At 42.9% G+C, this 20,254-nt stretch overlaps 1 long non-coding RNA gene across 1 annotated transcript; it reads right to left on the bottom strand.

The window, feature by feature from the left end:
• Positions 1-5,673: 5,673 nt before the first annotated feature.
• Positions 5,674-19,708, bottom strand: LOC143155960 (uncharacterized). The gene is made up of 3 exons (XR_012994522.1): positions 19,603-19,708; positions 8,472-8,620; positions 5,674-6,123 (listed from the first exon to the last, which is right to left on the bottom strand). It is a non-coding gene; the product is annotated as an uncharacterized LOC143155960 (long non-coding RNA).
• Between the last annotated feature and the right edge of the window lie 546 nt (positions 19,709-20,254).

The following is a 20,254-nucleotide window of genomic DNA, read 5'->3' as shown; positions in this document are numbered from 1 at the left end:
CAGCGGTGGCCCTGGCTGGCGGTGGCCCTGGTGCAGTTCAGTGCTGGTCTCAGTGATGCTGAGACGCGGACCGGGGGAGCAGGGGCTGCATGTCTTTCCTTGAACACATCCCTAGTGTGCCAGTGGAGGACTACGACACTCTTAAGCCCCCTCCCTCTAATTCAGGGAACAACAGCATCATGAAACTGCAGTAATACTGTGGCAAGTAAGGACCAGCAGTTATCCTGTTTGGATACAGCTCTGCTACCACAGCTCTGAATATGAACAATCCCATGCACAAATTAAACTGAAAGCTTATCACAGCAAGAAATACTTGACAAAGACTAATGATTCAAACAGCAGAGATTACCCAGGTTGTTCACCCTCTGGAAAAGCTCCACTGATAAGAGCTGTGAAGGTACTGTGGTGGAGATGGAGAGTCTCTTCCCCTGCATAGTCACAGCATGAGTACAAAAATCATTTGTATTGCAGTCACACTGCGCTGAGATGCTGACATACTTGGGATATTGCTGTTCATGTTCCCTGTCACAGGCCGTAGTCTACCACTGCAGTAATCAGGAATGACCCTGAACCTAGGAAAGAAACGGTTTAGGGGCCACTACTGAATTGAAAGAGACAGAAGAGGGTATATGATTTTTTCGGCCATTGATAAAATGGTCATTTGATACATTATTTCCTGGAATAATTTGGTACCATTAGTCAGAAAAATACCATTAAGTCAGCAATATGGATGAACGGCCCGGTGGAAGTGACTTCCTGTGAACTCTGAACTGGAAGAAGCACTGGTGGGGGCAACAGTCAGCTGATGGTAAAGGATTAGTCACAAAGCCAACCTCCACGCAGTGTGTGCTGAGCGTCCAGAGCCCGTGGCCATAACCCCGTGGTTGTCATGACAGCCCAGAGGCTGCCACTGCCTGGGGATTCACTGACCAGCATGAGACCCCTCTTCACGCCGGTTGGAAATGGATGCCACGGAAAGAGTGCTGAGTGCAACATCTCTTGGGTTTCAAGCCTGATTTGAACAGCCACCTCCATGTTCACGGCACTGAAATGTGAAGGCTTTCCTGCTTCAGTCACTTTTTTTCTGCTCTGCTTTTTTTTTAAATTCTCTGCCATGGAGTACTCTTCCCAAGGATATTTTGTAGAAAAAAGCAATAGAAATGTCATTGTATTCAGAAAATGTTCGCATGTGCAGTCAGATGCTGTTAAGGTCACACTCACTTTCCTGGAAAACTTGTTTGCTATTTGTTTCTGATGAGCATAGAGACTGACAGCATCCCTTAAAGACATGAAAACAAATAACTTCCTTTAAAGTGCAGTTTATATTCCTTGCTTCCACTCTCATAGACATGCTGGCACAGCATGTGGGAGCACAACTCTGCTCCCTCCTATGCAGGCACGTACCTTGCTGAAGCCTGTTTTGATCAAAACCCGTGCCAGGTGTCCCGTTGTTGTTTGCTGGATCATTTTCAGGTTGTATGTTACCACCTGCCTGTGCTGGGGCCGCTGCTGAGGATATTTTTTCCTCCTGTGCTTAAATACATATGAACTCCACTGTTCCTCATCAACAGCAGGTGATGGTCTTGGTGCAGGGGCTCTGTGTGCAGGCTGCCAGAGCCCCCCTTCCTGGGGCTGTCTGGAAAATGGACACGGACATCTGTCAGTCCCTCTTCTCCAATCTGCCCTTTTCCCCTGGCACCGGTAAACCACCGAAGGGCAGCACGGCTGGTGCAGAGCGTAGCTTTGCTGGCTCTGTGTGCTTAATGCCAATGAAAAGCCCCTTTGTGTGGAGGAAATTCTCTGCTGGCCGTCTCCAGATGTACTGCAGCCCTCTGCTAGTGCCTGAGCTGTGCAAAGTGGTTGCAGCAGAACAGAAAATCCAGTCGGAACAGCATGTATCCTGAAGGCTGCATAGCTGTGTCCTGGTGGACGGGTACTGCCTCAGCCGCAGGAATCACAGGGGCCTTCACTTTGCAGGAGTTACCTGAGGGTGTTTCTGTGGATTTGGGAAGAGAAATTCACCCCTCCTTTCTATTCACAGCCTGCAGGAATGAGCAGGTGTACTGGACTACGCTGCTGGGAGTGAACATCGTCAAGTCAGTTTCCAAGTTTTTCATGTCTATATTCCCCGCTTTTCAAGTCATGATGTGCTGTCAGTATATCTATAGTAAAAAAAAGTCTACATATTATAGTCTATACAGTATGTTTCCTCACCTATCTCAGAAATTACCTTCTGAGTGGACTAAGTACTCTGGCAGCATGAAAAAATACAGCCATTCGTATGTTAAGAGAGTATACGAACGATTCTGAGTTAGCATACCCAAATCTGGGTATGCACCTTGCATAGCAAAGGTTGAAGTAAAGAAAAAGCAACTGGGGGGGCAAAAACAAGCCGAGGATTTCCTTTGATGCAAACTGTGGTGCTGAGAGCTTTAGGTGGTTTGGGTTTTTTTTTCCCCATTTTAATTACATTTAATGATAACACGTGGATTCTTGAATGTATTTCAGTGGTTGCTTGCGGTGAGTAAAAAGCTCTGTGGAACAACTTCCTCCTGCCAGCCCTGGGCACGGGAGTAGTGCTTCCAGTGTCTGACTCCATGTGCAGTATTGTAAATGTTAATACAACCCAAATAATTTCAATGCAACAACAACTCTTGTACACCAATGGAAATTATTAGTCAAGTCTTCTGAAAGTTAAATAACTTCTACACAGGGCATTTTGAAGCCTGTAGAGTTACATCTATATGAGAATAAAAACAGCTCTGAAGTCTGGGTGAAATGAAATTTGGCATGAGCTTTTGGGAAAGTAAAAAAAAAAAATCTACTTTTATCCATATTGAAAAGGGATAATTGAACTTTTTCAGCCAGGAGGCAGGCTGAGCCTTTTAGCAGTGGCATATATATTAACACAATAATATTCCATTGGTTTAAATTTTGTTTACCAATTAAATGCACACAGTCCAATCATAAAAATACAGAGCATCAGGAGTACCTGTTTTTACTTGGATACCTAAAACTAGATCCCTAAATCAAATGGTCTTGGTAGGGCCAATGGGATGGTTGGTGCCTTCAATTAGTAGTTGCTGAGACTCTACTAAAGTGCGTCCCATCAGGCCAAGCCTGTAGCTGTCAGGGCAGTAAGAGAGTCTGGCTGATCATTCATTTCTAGGTTTGCTCTCTTCCTAGACCAATGCTATGTTCATTAAAGAGCAGAAATGATGAGCTTCAAAGTTATTTTCCTTTAAAACTGTAAAGCAAAAATTCAGGGGGAAAAAGTGCGTGTGTGTGTGTTTTTTCTAACAAGGGAGTTCTGATCCAGGGTAGATACTGTCTTTTTATATAATTATGAGTGGGGCTATAAAAGAAAAAATGACCCTGTGTAAAGCATGTACATTAATCAAACCCTGTGCAATCTGAGCCACGGAATGAGTAACAGAAAGCGGCAGCAGGGCAAAATGCATTGTAATTCATACTGATCAAAAGAAACTGTTCCATGTCTGTTCAGCCAAATCATACGTGCCAGTTTCTGAAGGCAAAATGAAGTAATGATACTGTAACGAACATATTTAATTTGTTTTTCATTTCTCCTATAGTTTCCGATCTTTCAAACGGCTTGTTAAATCCCCCAAAGCTACGTTTATAATGAATTTTTGATAGTTGAGGTTACGGACTCATTCATGCGTCTGAGCCGGGGTTCCAGAACGTCTCTATTAATTTTCATGGGAGCAGTCCTCTGCAGTCTTTCTTGCTCTGCTGAACACTCCTAATTTTGATTCATTCAGTTGGCATTTTGAGCTGAAGGCATTAAAAAAAAGGGTTGTTGCAAAGTCTTCATTAGCTCGTTGGGAATATGCCGTCCTGGTCAAAACCTTAGGAGCAACTTTCTTCTTTGTTATTATTCATATTCCTTCACTATTCCATCCCTCAGTTCATGCCTCCAATAAAGAGGATAATAAAGCCCTAATCTTCAACGATTTATTTGACAATCTAAGAGGCACTGGAAACAGGCAAATGACAATCATATCCCATAAATTTTACTTGCATGCATTTCACAGGCTTTAACGGGTGTGTTAGTGATGCTGAATGTGGTTCTGGAGCAGATTACTTGGTTAGCCATCCCCCCCCCTCAGCTACAGAGACAATTCTCCTCCAGAAAGCTGCTGTGTTTCCAAGGGCTGAAGAACAGGAGTGTGCAAGAAGAACGGACAAGACGAAGACCCTGTCTTTAACAGGACTCAAATTGAGGTTAAGAAAGTGTCAAAAGTTAGACTCATTGCTCTCATCCATGTAAGCAAGGAAATATTTCTGCCACAAGCTGGCCCCCCCCGAGACCTTCTCCACTCAGTATCAGTAGCCAGTTTGGAGGCAGAGGGCAAGTAAATGAAACTGCCTCCACAGGATGTGGAAAGATTACCAGTGGCAGACCCCGTGGCTCCAGTCGTGTGACACCTTCATGGTGCCACAAGGCGTAGAAGGCAGCAAAAAACAACCTTGGGTTGTTTCCACACTGCAGGAGTTCTCCCCCTCACCCCACCCATCCAAAAATGCGATACTGTGCTGTCCGTGTTTCTCTGGTCAAACATGCTTCTTCGCCAAACCATTTTAGGAGTGTGTTCTGGAAAACCCAAAGCATTTCTTCCGTACTACCCCAGCTTTCCAAGGAACGAAGAACAGATTTTTTTCCTGGCTCACTTAATTGCATCCGGACGCTTCCTAGAAAGTGTAAAAAGAAGCGTCTGTGTCCCCAGCCAACCTCACAGGACCACCTGGTCAGTGCAACTGTTCAGTGAATAAGATCGCCTGTGCGGTTCTGCCAAGCTCCTGTTACCACCAGCCCCTACAAATTAACCGGGTGGCAAACCTATGCAAAAGTCCAGAGGAAGTTTTAAGTCTGGAGTGAGATTTTTACCATGTTCTTACACAATGTTACCTTATGGGTTGCTTTCTTCTCCCTCTGTGGCAGTATTGCTATACTTTGAGTCTATGTTTTGCGTGCTGGGGTCGGGCATTAGAGTTTCTATTTTGTATGCCACTGGCCAAATGTTCAAGCCAACATACTCACGATGGCATGCCCATGGCTTTTTTCCAGGCTTTTATATGTCAAGAGGTATAAAGCATGAGCAACTGTGACCAGCTGCACTCCCATCCTACTCCATGGACACCAAAAAATGCAGAACCTGAAACTTGGCAAATAGATGTATTCCAGGGATTTGGATGAAGAAACGGAATCCTTCTTCACTCTATGAGATACTTGAATAAAATAATACCATAGGAAGGTTTTGCAGATAGCTAGGTGAAATGAAGTTTGAGAAGAATAAGTGCTAATCTCCAACTTGAAATAATTTTTCAGATCTGTAACATTTTGCTAATTAATTACACACACATTTTATGATAATAGGCTAATTCTCTGTTTAACTCTGGCTGACAGTAGCACATGAGAAACTTTTCCGTGTACTGGTCACTCGAACAATTCAGATTTAACTTCATCTCAGACTGATATTATTATCCTTTACTTCCTTTCTCTTGCAGGTTTTGATTAATGATAGAACAGCTCACACAAACCTGTGGTTTTCAAGTTTCTTTTATAGCCTATTGTGTGAAAGTTCAGCCAGTAAATTATTTGCCTGGTTTTCTTTCTCCCTTCCTTTATTAATTTGCTAGAAAAAAGACACAAAATTAGTCAGAATTTATCCTCATGAAAGCTGATCATTTGTTCTTAAATCGTAAGCATCTCAGTATTTTGTCATTCTCAATGTGTTTGCTAATTATTATTCTTAGTAATGAGACTAAGATCACTGGTTGGTATTTCTTTGGAATTTCTTTATCATGAGTTCAGCGTTAGCAATATTTCTGTTCTTCAGGGTAATGCAAAAATAAAATATCTATAACTTAACTGGTATTCCCAGGGCTAGAGTTAGAGTCAGGGTTAGGGTTTCATCTCAGCGTGGCATAATAAATGTCAGATGACCACTTGTAGATATTTATTAACGAGTCAGCTGTTCCATTCTTTATCACTCCTGGAGGAGAGCCATCCAGTCCTGATGGCCACTGTAGATGTCTATCATCTCAAGTCCTTCTGTCACTTATTTGTATGCCTTCATAGTTGTGTTCTACTTTTGTTACCTGTGAAGAGGGATGTCCAAGTTCAGTGAACATTGAATTATTGCCACCAGCCTGTGGGAGCCTGAAAGCCATCCACAGCAGTCAGAGCTAGTACCCTATGTTCTCTTTAAGGGTAATGGAAGGAAACAGAGGAATTGTCTCTCTTAGTTGCCTGAGGGAGACGGGCATTCATTTTAGGATGACACATACCATCTTTGATGGCACATTTCCCTGGTCATTGATTATAAAAGGAGCCTATGATGACAATCTGAGGCTAAATACTTTACCTTCAGACACCTAAACTAAAGCAAATGAGTTCTACACTTGCCTTTCAACCTTCATAGGGAATGCACCCACCAAGAGGTTTCGGACACGTACACAAGCAAATACACTCTAGCCTTGTCACAACCAGTGGCGTAAGCTAAAATCTGATTCTGTCTACAATCCAAAATGGAGACCGGTGTGTCCATGTTTCCTCACAAGGCATTTGTGTAGAAGGGACCTGACAAAGGCGCTACAGTCACCAAAAAAAATTCTAGTCCATCCACACACCCCCAGAAGAGTACCAGTGTAATCAAGCACATACTTTAAGTGTTCCAGTCAGAGTTTATTGTAGCTAAAAAGTGGATGAAGTGGGTTTGCTACCCTGACCTATGGACTGCCGTAGCCCAGCCAAAAGAAGAAATTCTGTTCTCCCTGGCAAAGGGAAGGAGCAGGCAGCTGTTGAAATGCTTATAACCTAAATCACCACAGCTATTTGGTCCAGTGCAGGTGAGTCAGAGACCTAAAAAGACCAACACTTCTTGGCATAATTCACAAATTCTGCTTGGAAAGAGAGTAAGAAGTGATCCAGTGAACATAGTTCAGCAAGGGGTAAAAATGCAGAATCCCCAAAAAGAAGAGCAAAAATATACCTTGTAGAAATCTTTGAAATCCTAAATAATAATTTCCTTTTTTTCTTAAAAAGCAGCAAATCCTCTCATATCTTGACAAAGTAGACAAAAAGTGTAATTTCTATAGCAATAGTACCTACAGGCTCTGGGCAAGACCCAAAGCCCTGGCTGTGCTGGACACTGGATAGCACCTAGTACCTAGCCCGGTAAGGTCCCCTCACCCTCACTCCAGGGAGCTAACTTCAATCCAGAACATGTGTAGATGCATTCATGAAGCACTATCTGTAGCTAGTAAGCATGACCAAGAGATTCAAGTGATGTGCCAGCAAACACGGCTACAGGAATTTTGGATGAGGGCATGCTATTGACGACATAAATATCCAGCTGCCCAGGAAGGCGTGCTCCTGTCCCTGGAGAACTTAATGTTCCCAACTTTGGGTCTGCAAGTTCTTAGCCTTGTGCTTAACTCTGAGCACGTCAACACCTTTCCACCCCACCCTGGAAATCAGTTTGCACACTTGAGGTTATACAGGCGCATGTGTCCACGCAGGTCCTGCCCTGAGAAAACGCCTAAGGTGAAGTGGAAAGAGGCAATGAAATGCATCCCCTCTTACTTTCGTGTTGATGGTAAATAAAGTTCCCATCTCCCCATTTGTCCCTTTAACATAAAGGATGTTTTTAGCAAACTGTATGAGCACATTCACACCAGCACGGAATGACATGCCTGTGTTGTGTGTTGGAAAGAAAGCATTTTACAGAATTAGAAAGCCACCATCTGTACATGTACATATTCAGTACTTGCAAACCATCTTGTGGTATTTTGCTGAAAGGTCCCAGCAGCACGGGAAGCATTTGGAGTGCGGGTTACAGCCCTGGAAAGGTTTCTCCTCACTGGATGCTCATCCAGCTACAATCAGGGACCCAGAAGCTCTTTAAATTTGATGATCTTTAAAAAATGATCCGGGGGATGGAACACCTCTCCTATGAAGAAAGGCTGAGAGAGTTGGGGTTGTTCAGCCTAGAGAAGAGAAGGCTTCGGGGAGACCTTATTGCAGCCTTTCAGTACTTAAAGGGGGCTTATAAGAAAGATGGCGGCAAACTTTTTAGCAGGGCCTGTTGCACCAGGACAAGGGGGAATGGCTTTAAACTAAAGGGGGGTAGATTTAGACTAGATATAAGGAAGAAATTTTTTATGCTGAGGGTGGTGAAGCACTGGCAGAGGTTGCCCAGAGAGGTGGTGGATGCCCCATCCCTGGAAATATTCAAGGTCAGCTTGGACGGGGCTCTGAGCAACCTGATCTAGTTGAAGATGTCCCTGCCCGTGGCAGGGGGTTGGACTAGATGACCTTTAGAGGTCCCTTCCAACCCAAACTATCCAATGACTCTATGATTCTATAGATTTCTATATTGCGAGTGGATTCCAACGCTGCTGTTTTATTTCATCTCTCAGGCACACTTACTAGTCACAAGTTTTACCTGTTTCCTCTTTAAAGAAATGAGACCTCATAGTTCAGCTGCTGCAGGACCAGAGACTCTTCACCCCTATGCAGATTCTCTAGCAGCCCCTTGCCCATAGCTCCAAGCTTGTGAGCATTTGGGTGTTTCCATTTTCTCACTTCTGCCACCTGTGGCAAGGGAGACAGAGTGTCACACAGACTTGCAGCCACTCCAAAAATAATTTCTTTTTGTTTTAACTAAAGGAAATATTGGAAGAACTATCTAAAAGCCAAAAACCAGGTGCTATCCTTCCAATTCAATCTTTTATTTTCAGATGGTGTGGCACACATTCAAGGATGGATAAAGAAGGAATGAGGAGATGCTCTATGATGAATAAAGGCACCAAATCAGTTCACAAACACAAAAACTGGACCATTTTCAAAAAAGTCAGGTGCACAGTGAGTGGAAGCTGTTCCAAGTCTCATGCTTATACAGCAGCCAGCAGATGTTGTACATCCATGTCTGAGCAACCAGCTGTCTTCTCATCAGTATTAAGTGTTCAGCTGACATTAAAGGGACAGACAGAATTAAATCTGAGAGCTCAGAAACCTGAGCAGCTTTTTTGAAGTTTGCTATGTCTACGAACTATTGTGCACGCTTCTTTTTTTCTCAAAGGTATTAATGTACATTTTAAAAATGAGAAGAATCATGAGCAGCCATGGACACATAAACAGCTCAATAATAACATATAAATAATCTCAAGCAATAAATGTGGAAAACATATGAAAACAACATCATAAAATTTCAAGAGATTAGTATAACAAATACAGGAAAGAGACAGAAGTGGCTGCCAAAGGCCTTTGAATACAGTCCTATTAACCTCTTCCCCTTCCTGGGTTTTGTGACCTGCTTCATAAAATAGTTACAGATTTGCATACCATGTCTGACAGCTCAAAAAATCACACTGCTCTTACATAACAAACATAAAGAGAGATTATTTGGTATAATATGTCATAGATCAAAGAGCATCGGGGTCCAAATACCCACTCTGACTCCACCCTGACTGCATACTAGGGGGAAAGCCAGATGTTTGTGCTCCTTTTCCTTCCCTGAGGCTCTTTTCCACCCGCAGAAGACCTAGATACATGAGAAAGGAGGAGGCAGTGATGTAATCCAACAGGTCCCCCAATGTGGGCAATCAGTGACTATTAATACAGGATTTACCTTCAAGTGCACCTGAACCACAGTTTTCATATCAAGGTCAAGAAAAAATTGAAGCCCTACCTTAAAGGACTTACAATATCTTTGCAAATGTATGTACATACTTATTTTTAAGGAATGAAATGAACCACTCTCTCAATTTATTCATCGAGAACTGAATCAGTAGATTGACTTTTAGATTAATAGGCTAACTTTTAAATGACAAGAGTTAGGTGAAAAGAATTTCACTGTAAGTGATGTTTGGTTCAAAACTTTTATTTTCTATTAAGGGGGAAAAAAGGCTGAGACGAGGTGAGCGGCTCTGAAGGCAGAGATGTTCCAGGGATAACGGGTTGTAGCGCAAAAGGGGCTGAGTGGTTGGAGGGAAAACTCAACAAATTTAAGAGACACTTTTGTATCCTGCAAATAATCTAATGTGGACTGTGCATGAATTGGATTTGTTTGGATACCAGTATCTTAGTCAGATGTCATAGTTTTTCTCTAGCCAGCTAAATACAGCTAAGAAATTTGCAACTGTGATATAGACAAGTTTCTGGTGCCGAGTCCCATATCCTATATATGTCCTTCATTCTTCCATCTGTCCTGGTAACAAAACCACAGCATCTGAACTCATACCCTACTTTTGGTCATTAGGTGTATTTAGGGAAAATAATGCACAGACCATTACTTTTCAGTGCAAAGTTTCCAAAACATTTGCCAGTGCAAATGCCTAACCCTACTTGCAAGACTTCTTTGTATTTACCTTATCTCGCACTCTTTGAAATCACCTGTGGAGTCCCAGAGATGCTCAGAGCATGGGCGGAAAACTAGAAATTTCAAAGGTTCCTTTCTTTCTTCCCATAGTCAGCAGCTTAGGGACTTGCTGAGCTAAAGGCTGCACCCTTACCACCATATGTAACAGCTTCTGCCCTCCATTCGTTTCTTTTATTTCCTCTCCATCAGTTTGTCTTTGAACTCCACATTTATTCTCTGCTCTTTTTTCTCTCTTATCAAATATATCCCTGTCTTCATTTTCAAGGGCCTTCCTAGCATGTTTGCACTGTGTTGTTATCCCTCATTCTGTATAAGATGCTGATTCCAGCCACCAGCTGGCCATCTGTTGCATTTCTCGATGCATCCCTTTGGTGCTTCCTCCCATGCAGCCGTCGCATATGGGAGAAGAATGCCATAAATGTTTATGCAGTGAATGCATTGTGCTTTTCAAAGCTTTCCAGCAAAAATCTTGCAACTCTTATGCTGCAGGTGTGTTCTAAGTACTGTCACCCCCATGCTGACCAATAATGACTTCTTGAATCTCTGCATTTTCCTGTCGTCTTGTTTGTATCCACCCGAGTGTTGTCTCATGTACTTGGATTGTAAAGTTTTCTGGGACCCTGTCCTTTTTACAAACTTTCACAATTCCTAGTGCAATGGGGTCTTGATCAGTGAGTAGTGCTTTTAAGCATGACAGGAATTACAGGCAAGGATTTTGACAAAAAATAGCAGTTCTCACTCTTCTTCCAATATTGTAGTGCCTGTATTTGACAAGCTTTTTGGTGTGTGAGTAGACAGGAAGGATCACTTCCTCAGAACAGTAGGCAAAAATCACCTGCAAGATTTAAGCATAGTTTGGATGCAAGGAACTCGAAGACAAATTTCAATATGAAGGTGATGCCTGAGTTATAAATCTGATTGACAATCAGAAGAATTGTGCTGTCAATAATGAATACAAAGGGCGCAGGAGAGAGGAAATCTTTTGTTTGACAGCAGAGCACAGTGATATATATGGGTTACGCGAGAGGAATCACTTCTCTTTCAAGCTCTCTTGTTTAAAAGTGAGAAAAGGAAGGAGAAAATCCATAGCACCGCAACTCGCCAGGCTGCCCTGTGTTTGCATGAACAGTGGGCTGTACATCAGTCACTTTGCCCATCTGGGGAATGTAAGAGGCTCAGAAGTCCAGGCCCAGAAAATTCATCTCCTGGAGGGACCTAATAATAACTAATGTAAAAGTGTGCTGTTATGTACTGGAGGTGATCCTGCAGTCCCTAAAATCCAGCACTGACAGCTACTGGTTTTGTGCAGAAATGTTTCTGTGGCATGCTGCCAAGGGACAGTGAGAGTCTTTCAGAGGCAGATTTTTGCCCACAGCAGATGGAAGTAACAGCCTGTAGTTGCAAACAGAAGCCTAACAACAGCAAGAAAGGACACGACTGTGTAGAAACAGTGGCACAGACAAAGCTGATGACGCTTTTAAGGCAGATGTGTACCAGGAATACCTTGTGAAGGGAATGTGCAATGAGGAGTGAAGGACCAAGAACTTTCTCATGAAGTACAAGTCAATTATCTATGCATATATCCTCCTATGTTAGCTGATGGTATATATTCTTAATATCTGCTGGTAAGTATTCGTGCGTTCACACATCTTATGTTGAACTGTATGAACATACTGTATTTCCAGAAATGCTCTGTACTTATGTTCTACTGTGAAAATCCATTTGTAAATTCCTGTAATCCTTGTGCAATATACCAAAAAGATTTGTAATGTTGTTAGTAACTCTGCAAAGAAAGAAATAAAAATAAGGTCTGATAATGTCATTGTGGGCCTGTTTGGGCTTTTTTTTTTTTTTTTACATTTTAGGTTGAGTAGAGGGTAAGATAAAAGAGAAATACATGACGAAAGTGCCTTTTCTCTTGTAAATGAGTGTGCTATAGATTTTAGTGCTGGAGCTATAAAATTTGTTTCTAGCCTCCCCTATATGTTCCGTATATACTCCATACCTATAAAGTGCCAGGGTTGTCATGCCACATCTTTTTAATTAATAGTGTTTACTGCAGACATATCTAGCCACTCTCATCAAACAGCCCTGAGTCCTACAGCTCCCGTCCATAGCCCCACAGTCAAGACTATGCCCACGTTAGTAAGCCAGGCGGAGAGACTCTGAACAGATGAAGCTCTTGGGCTTCCCAGGAGCAGCTGATGCCATGTTTATGTCCTTCATGTGTCTACCATGTGAAACAAGCAAGTACATGAGCAGCTTTTGGGACATTCAAGAAGGCTTGCACTGAAGGATGCATTACACTCAGCTGACCCAACCATCTGGTGTGTTTCTGTGTGGGCAAACAGGTTCATAGTTTCCCCCTGCCAACAGAGTTACCAGAGGGATGTGTGTGGTTCCTCTGGCTTCGGGGAACCCAGCACATCCTCAGGCACCCTGGGCATCTGGGTATGTGCCAAATAGACTTGCCAAAGTTTAAGAAGTACCTCAGCAAGCAGCAGGAGTGGGTCTTTGACTGACTGGCCTGGTAGGTGTCTGATTTAGGCTGAGCTCAGTAGCTCTCTAGGCCCAAATTAACTCCAAGGACTTGATCTCCATTGCTTGAAATGGAAGTTTAGGTATGTGGCTCACAGGCAGTTACCTACATTTAATAGCTAAATTTAGATGTCTACAATCTGGAGCTGAATTACACTCCGTATTTCCCGTTACAGCTCATGACCTGGCAAAAATACTCAGCCAGAAGCATCTTCTGAAACTCTTTGACCTCCTTTATTTCCACTTTATCCACTGCTCTGAAACAGTCCTCACACACCTCCACAATTAGGTCATCTTTGTCCCTTGTCGCTTTGACCTCCAATTCTGAGTCTCTTTACTCACACTGAGTAGCCTAAGTGCCTTTTTGTAACAACATGAGACTTTGGAAGCCCAGAAAAAGCAAAAATTACTGTGTCTCCAGACTCCGCACACGAGTTGTTCATAGGTTAATGTATCAATAGGTGTCCTTTGCACCTTTGAGATCCTAGAATCACTGGAGAGTAGTTAAGATTAATCTTACGGCTGGTAAACAAGTCTGAGAAGCCTTGTACCCTCAAGAAAATTACTATACTAGTGGATTCTAGCTCAACAGGACAAAAACCAGGGAGGGAGAAGGGCACAGAGACAGGGCACCTCTGAACAGGGTCAAGGAAACACATGCAGAAACACACACTTGACAGAAGAACTAACAACCTCAAGCATCTGTTAAACCTGATAAAGAGTATTTTTTCCATCAAATATTTACCATCATGATATTACTCAGTAATGTTTTTGTCTTGAAATAACGTGATGCTTTTGAAAGGTGACTGAGTCACTTGTCTAATCGCGATGAACTGCAACGAGTCAGCAGCTTTAATAAACTCAGCCTAAGAGGGAGGGAAGCAACTCCCCCCTCCGAGAAACGAAAGACCCGAGCCCTCAGCCTTGACCCACAGGTATCAGAAGGATAGTCAAGCCCAAACCTGCGGCACTTCTTTTTCCTTGGTGAATTTGATAAAAGTGCGTTTGAACCTGATAAACAGCGTGGATTAAGACTGTGTGTGCACAGCTGCAAATGAAAGGCATCACATTTTCTCTCAAAAGAACGGCATTCAGTTTGCTGATTTTCCTAACCAGCAAACTCCTGTCTGCTCGGAAGCATTATAAAAGAGCTCTCCCAGGAAAAAAAACAAGGCTCATTAATTTTTTCTTCCTGATGCTTTCCCTCCCCATTACACAGTTTCTTTGTAGAGAGACAGTTCTGAATGCCTGAGCAGAAGGGGCAGCCTGTTAAATCCTTTTTAGGCTGCTACAACCTTAAAATGTGCCACTTTGGTTGCCAGAATAGAGGCAGGATCAGTTACTAGAGGCCTTAGGGAGGTGACTTTTTGTCTATGCAAGGGAAATCTTTCTGCTTCTTGTGACAGATGAACTGATAAGTGGCTGGATGGGGACTGCGAGCGACAGCAATGGAAGGTGGACGCTTGCCATGCCAATATATCTCAGAGACCAGATGGAGTTTTTACTGAGGAAAATGTGTATTTTATTACTCCCTAGGAGTGGCTCAAATAAGTTCAGTGATAATCTGGTTTCTATATAACGGGAGGAAGCCTTCACGGCCACTTGGAAGGCAGTGCCTTAAAAGACTTTTTTACAGCAGGTAATTCACCAGCTGACAACTGGGCTGAAGGCGGCTTACAGACTATTTCTTTGGTCCTCTGCCATCACCTGCAGAAACTGCTCACCTGTGGCACATACAGTATATCGTATGGAAATGCACCGCAATCCTGTAAAAGTGTGCAAGGCTCGGCGCCCAGCTGTGGTGCCTGCTCCACTGCAAGGTGTTCCCTCACATTCAACATAGTTCTGGGACCCTCTTTGCAAAAGAAAATACAGAGCAGGGCCCAAAGCATGCTCGGCAGTGGGGCAGGGAGGTTCTCAAGAGAAAAGAAGGGGAGAGTGGGGATGCAAAGGTTAGGGGTGGTAGCCTGAGGGAGTGGGATGTATAATTAAAGAATGGGGAAGGCAAGAGGAATGTCCTGGGGTCCTTATTTGCAGAGTAGGGGTACATGAAGAGGGCTTTTAGCACTATTCCTTTTAGCCCTCCTCTCCCTTCATGGTGTTGAAGGGGTGGTTTAGCATGCTAGGAGATCAGCCAACACTGCAGGCTGAAGATGATACAGGATAGTATTGCCCGCTCACTTGAGCTCTGCATCCCTAGCTGAGGTTTGGCCTCAGCATCCCAAGACACTCCAGCTCATTATCACTCTGCCACCCATTCCCCCATCAGGGTCCTGCCTGGGTGGATTTTGGTGAAGTGCAGGCTGTGTCTGCCTTACTGCCAGCAGCAGGAGCCACTTCTTGCGCAGGGAGAGTGGGAGCAGGCGGTCACTGTGGACAGCCTCAGTGCGCGGTAGGGGGAGGCTGGAGCCAGCCGGCACTGGGTGCTGGTGGGAAGGGGCCGAGAGTGGGCAGGCATGGAGGGAGAGGACAGGCACTGGAGCTGGGGTGGCGTCAGGGCAGAGAGACTTTACCCTAACTGCATGGGCACGCATAGACCTCTCCCCTTCACTCACTGAGAGTTTAATCTTATCTTAATCTGTGAATGAGGCCCGGTTTTGGTGGAAGACACTGGAAGACAGTGGGAGAGCAGAGTATAGAAGGGGTCAGTTGGTATGGAGTGGTGACACTGGCATGGGCTGCCTGAACTCCTTTAATGCAAACCTAGAGGTGACAGCAGGAGCTCAAAGGCAGAAGGGCTACCTGCCTCCCTTCCTCCCCAGCCACACATCCTCTTTCTTGACACGTGCTGTTCGGCAGCCCTAGTTCTGGGGAACCATCTGTCAACACTCTCTCTCCCACACCCCCCCACAAAATTCCCGCCCCTCCTGATCTTTGCTGCTCCTTCATTAACTACTCTTTATGAAAATGTGCTATCAGGAGAACAGGATTCACTGACATGGCACGCCTTTCTGGGAAAGGCGTTAACAATAATGAAGGGTAGAAAATGGAAACGTGGTTTTGAAAAGTTTATTTTACTTCACATGAAAGCCAAGCTTCTTTGTGGAAAACCATCGGCCAAATGAAGTAATTTAAAATTGCCACAGGTTATTTGGGGCTTGTCTGTCAAAAATAGGTACCACTAATTATCATGATAGAACTAAAGCAATACAATTTCCCTGCTATCTCAACTTCTTAACATGCCTACAGTTATATCTGTATAAAGGTGCTTTATACTGGGATAGCTATTCCCATACAGCAAGGAAAATCATCATTCTGATGTGTCATCTTTGTAACGACATAGTTATATCCACCCTCTTACCCTGTTTTGGCTTTTATTTCTAAATGACTTTCTCCTCCCCCAGTGGGATTAATTATACCAGTAAAACTTGCAGAGCTGGCCTTGGCATGAAGAAAATGAATTGTTGCTGCCCATACACTTACACAGCGGTGGCAACAACAGGAAGAAATAATACACATGCATATACGCTGACTTTCAAGTAGAGGATGCCGCAATCAAACTCAGGTACGTGTGTTAAAATTTTAACACCTGTATATTGAAGAACAGGCATATTAAGGACTAGAGTATATTTTCCATATACGAGATCTCAGGAATATGTAACATGAACAGCTCTCACAGGGAGGAAAGAGAACTACAGCTTTTTCCTTTGGGCAACAAGATTATGCACGACTCCAGAAGCAACCGGGGGCAAAGACATCACCCGGGGCATTACAGCAATCTGAGACTGACTACAAATGCAAGGCTTAGGGGGTTGTGGGGAAAGCAACTACAAAGTCTCCAGGAAAACCTGGAGACACAACTACTAAAGTTGATATGCTGGATCTGTGAGATGACTAGCAACATATTACAGGAAAAAAAAGGAAGCAAGGTACCTGAAAGAGGAACGTTTCAGTGTTCAAATCCCTTCGTGGATATAGCATGTAGTCTTCTTCTAGCAGTCATGTTCAATATATACTATGTGTTTCCAAGACTGAGCTGAACTGTGTCCCTTAAGGTAAAACCAATTTATCCTTTACAAATCTGTTCGTCATTCTGAGTATCCGTGTCCCTCTTAAATGCACATAAAGCTGAGTTTTGAGCAAGGGGTTGACTTTTGTGTATGTACAATGGATAAGACAAGCCTCCAGGCTCAGCTACAACACAACTAAAATAAAACATCATGTAGCTATTGAACAGTAAAAAAGTGATATAAATGAGCAGTGTATTTCATAATAACAGCAGTGTTCTAAATTGTGTAAATTAATGGATTTGGCAAATGTTACCTTCTGCCACCAAAGGACAAAGCAAAAGCAGTTTTATGGAAAACTGTAGAACTCCACAGTATTTATTTTCTTAGAGTCTCATTATTCCCTATTGAAAAAGAGACCATTTGTTTTAATTCTTTGGATGTTGCTTAAGAGGCGTGCAAGTTTATATATGTTTGTTTGCACTACGTATCAGGAACTTGTTTGAAGAAGTTGGGTGAGCCCAAAAAAACCCTCTTCACTTCTATTGCAGTACATAGATCATTCTTATCGCCTGCTCTAAGAGGACAAAACAGAAACGTTCTCTGTATTGTTTCCTCGATATCTGTTTTTTTCACCATTAACACTCAGCAAAAAGAAAAAAATCTTACTGTTCCCTTTGGATAAAACAAAAATTATTGAGTGAAGCACGGGGCTGAATATGTCTAGAAGTTATAGTATCTGTACTGCCCTGGTAAAAATATGAAGAATTACAGAAGCTGTAGGGACTAACTTACTACACAGTATTTAATCAGGTGTGGGTATATTTCTTCTCATTTACAGTTTCCTTTCCCTTCTTCAGCCCATGTGACATTCCTGTTTAGTAAACTTCATAGGTAAGCCAAAGCATGTTGATGCGTTTTTGTAACAGCTTGTTGTTAATTGCTTGCTGCTATCCTTTCTCTTGAATATAAAAATGCACCGAAGTGTAGTGACAGGAATAATTATTATAGCTTCAGGTCTTCTGTTTTTAGTTTCTTTGCAGCCTAGAGAGACATCAAAACTAACAAACTAAAATGTACACCCTATAAAAACACATTTTGTCCTGTACTAAGAGAAACATAGTATTTGGTGTAAAACGTGCTCATTCCACTCACTTAATGGCAGTAAATAGTAGTGCTAATAACACCTGCAGGATTGGCCCCCTTTTTATCTTAACACATACACCATTACTGCCCTGTCTATTACCACTATCAATTCTAACTCCTACAATTTAGCTAGGTAAACATTCAAATGAAATTAAGACTTTCCACTTTTTCATGATGAAAAGTGCTTCCAGATTCATGTTTCAACAACAAAGAAATCTTTGGTCATATTTTATGGGCAGTTTCAACTAAAGCTACTTATTACTTCCGAGTTCTTCCATTCCCTCGCTGAATGCTTAAACCTCCTGTTGCAGTTATTAACATGGATATGTTAACATGGATATGTTTATAATATTTACAATATTAAATGGTGATTCCAGTGCAGGCTGACAATTATTTGAGTGGAGAGAACGCAATCAAAGGATGTTGCAAGCTCTGCTATTGCCACCTGCTGTCCACGTTCACCTTGGAATGACTTGGGTAGGCAGGGTTGCACAACAGTTACCAAATGGATGGCAAGGACTTAAGTGCTAAGCAGGTACAAAGTGATCAGAAGCAAAAAGCAAAAATATTGCGCACAAAGACTCAGCAGGAACCTGCAGAAGAAACCACAAAATGGTCCAGAATGGTCACTATTCTGGGGGCTCTACCTAGGGACATCTAGCTTACAGTCCATACCTCACCCTCTCTATGTATATACATTCTGTTCCCAGCAAGCATCAGCTGTCAGTGACTGCTGCCATCTACTACTAAGTCAAACCTCCAAGCTCTTGCCTACCTTGACAGTAGTAGGACATTCTCAGGTCAGCCATTGATGGCTAGCCTTTCTTTGTGTGGCAGTTGAGGAAGAGGTTGTGGTAATCATTCCGCTAATGAGGAGGATATGTTGTGGTGACAGTGCAGCTAGAAAAGGGTTAAAATGCTGGAACTGAAGGCTGAGATCAAGAGCTACGGAAGGAGGGGCAACACTCTGAGAAAGAGGTAGAGGCCAGCAATGGAGCAACAAGCAATGAAGCCAGAAGGATTTTGTCCAAAGCATGAAAGGGAATTCCGCAGGGTCATTCCTCCCTCCAGGTAAGAGAGGGACAAGCAGACAGACAAGTAGACAAAGTGACAGGACTGTCAGAACAGGAAGCTCAATAAAAGGTGCACAGCACAGTATATACCTAAAAAAATAAGTGCTTCTTGCAGTTGCTTTTTCTCTAACTCTATGATGGGTGTGTGAACTTTTGCCTCATACACCTTTCACCTTCTGTAGTTCCGTAAAAGGTTCTTTTTCCCTGCCTCATCCCCTGGTTAAGTAACATCGCTGATGCTGGGCTCAGAGACGGCACTAGTAGTTATGGGTTTATACTGTACATGGTATGGAGATGGCAGCCAGTACTATACCAAAAGAAGGTAACTTGAGTTAGATGCAGAGCAGTAGAACATTTGAGGAGCGGCAATGTGTTTTGCTCAAAGTTTTTACACCCATGTTGGCTAACAGTAGTAGCAAGACTCTTTTAGATGATGTCAAGGTTGTGCATAACAACCTGAACCACTTTGGCACAGAGGAAGCCCATAGATACCTTTAGGTTTTCTTCTACGCGTGAATTGAGAATTGGGTCCCGAAAACTTCACTGATTCCACAAACAACTTCTGAGGGTTCTGCAGCATCAGAAGAACTTGCTTCCATCTCTGCTACAAAGGAAACCAGAGAACCCAGTGAAAAACAACATTACAATTATATCTGTCTTCCTCCCACTTTTGTTGGGCACAAGGCATGTTTTTGGTGGAGCCAGAGATACATGATGGGATGAAAAAAAAATCCGCATCATTCTTTCCTCCCTCTTGTCCAGACATTAAATCAGTGCTGGAGTTACAGGAAATCTACACGCTCTTTATCCTTCCAGTTGGAATCAAAACACGAGTGTAAGAAATGTGGTGTTCAACAACCCCATAACCTTTTTTTCTGGGTTAAAACTCATGTAAAAACTAAACGTTATTGGCCGTTGAATCTATCTTTTGGGTTGCCACACAGTCAGATAATCAAAGGGTAAAAAGCACTACTTGTGCTAACTGAAAACAGGGCAAATTTTACTGACCCGATATCGCCTTTAAAATCGTACCAGATACCAGGACCTATAGAAAAGTAACTTTTCAATAAACAAGTTAATACCTGACGGTGAACTTGTCAGGCATCCAAGTTCCTGCTCCAGAACCTGGGTTACTGTGCAATCT

Source organism: Aptenodytes patagonicus, chromosome 1 (assembly GCF_965638725.1).
Source record: "Aptenodytes patagonicus chromosome 1, bAptPat1.pri.cur, whole genome shotgun sequence".
NCBI lineage: Eukaryota > Metazoa > Chordata > Aves > Sphenisciformes > Spheniscidae > Aptenodytes > Aptenodytes patagonicus.
This window is presented reverse-complemented; position numbering and strand designations above follow the sequence as displayed.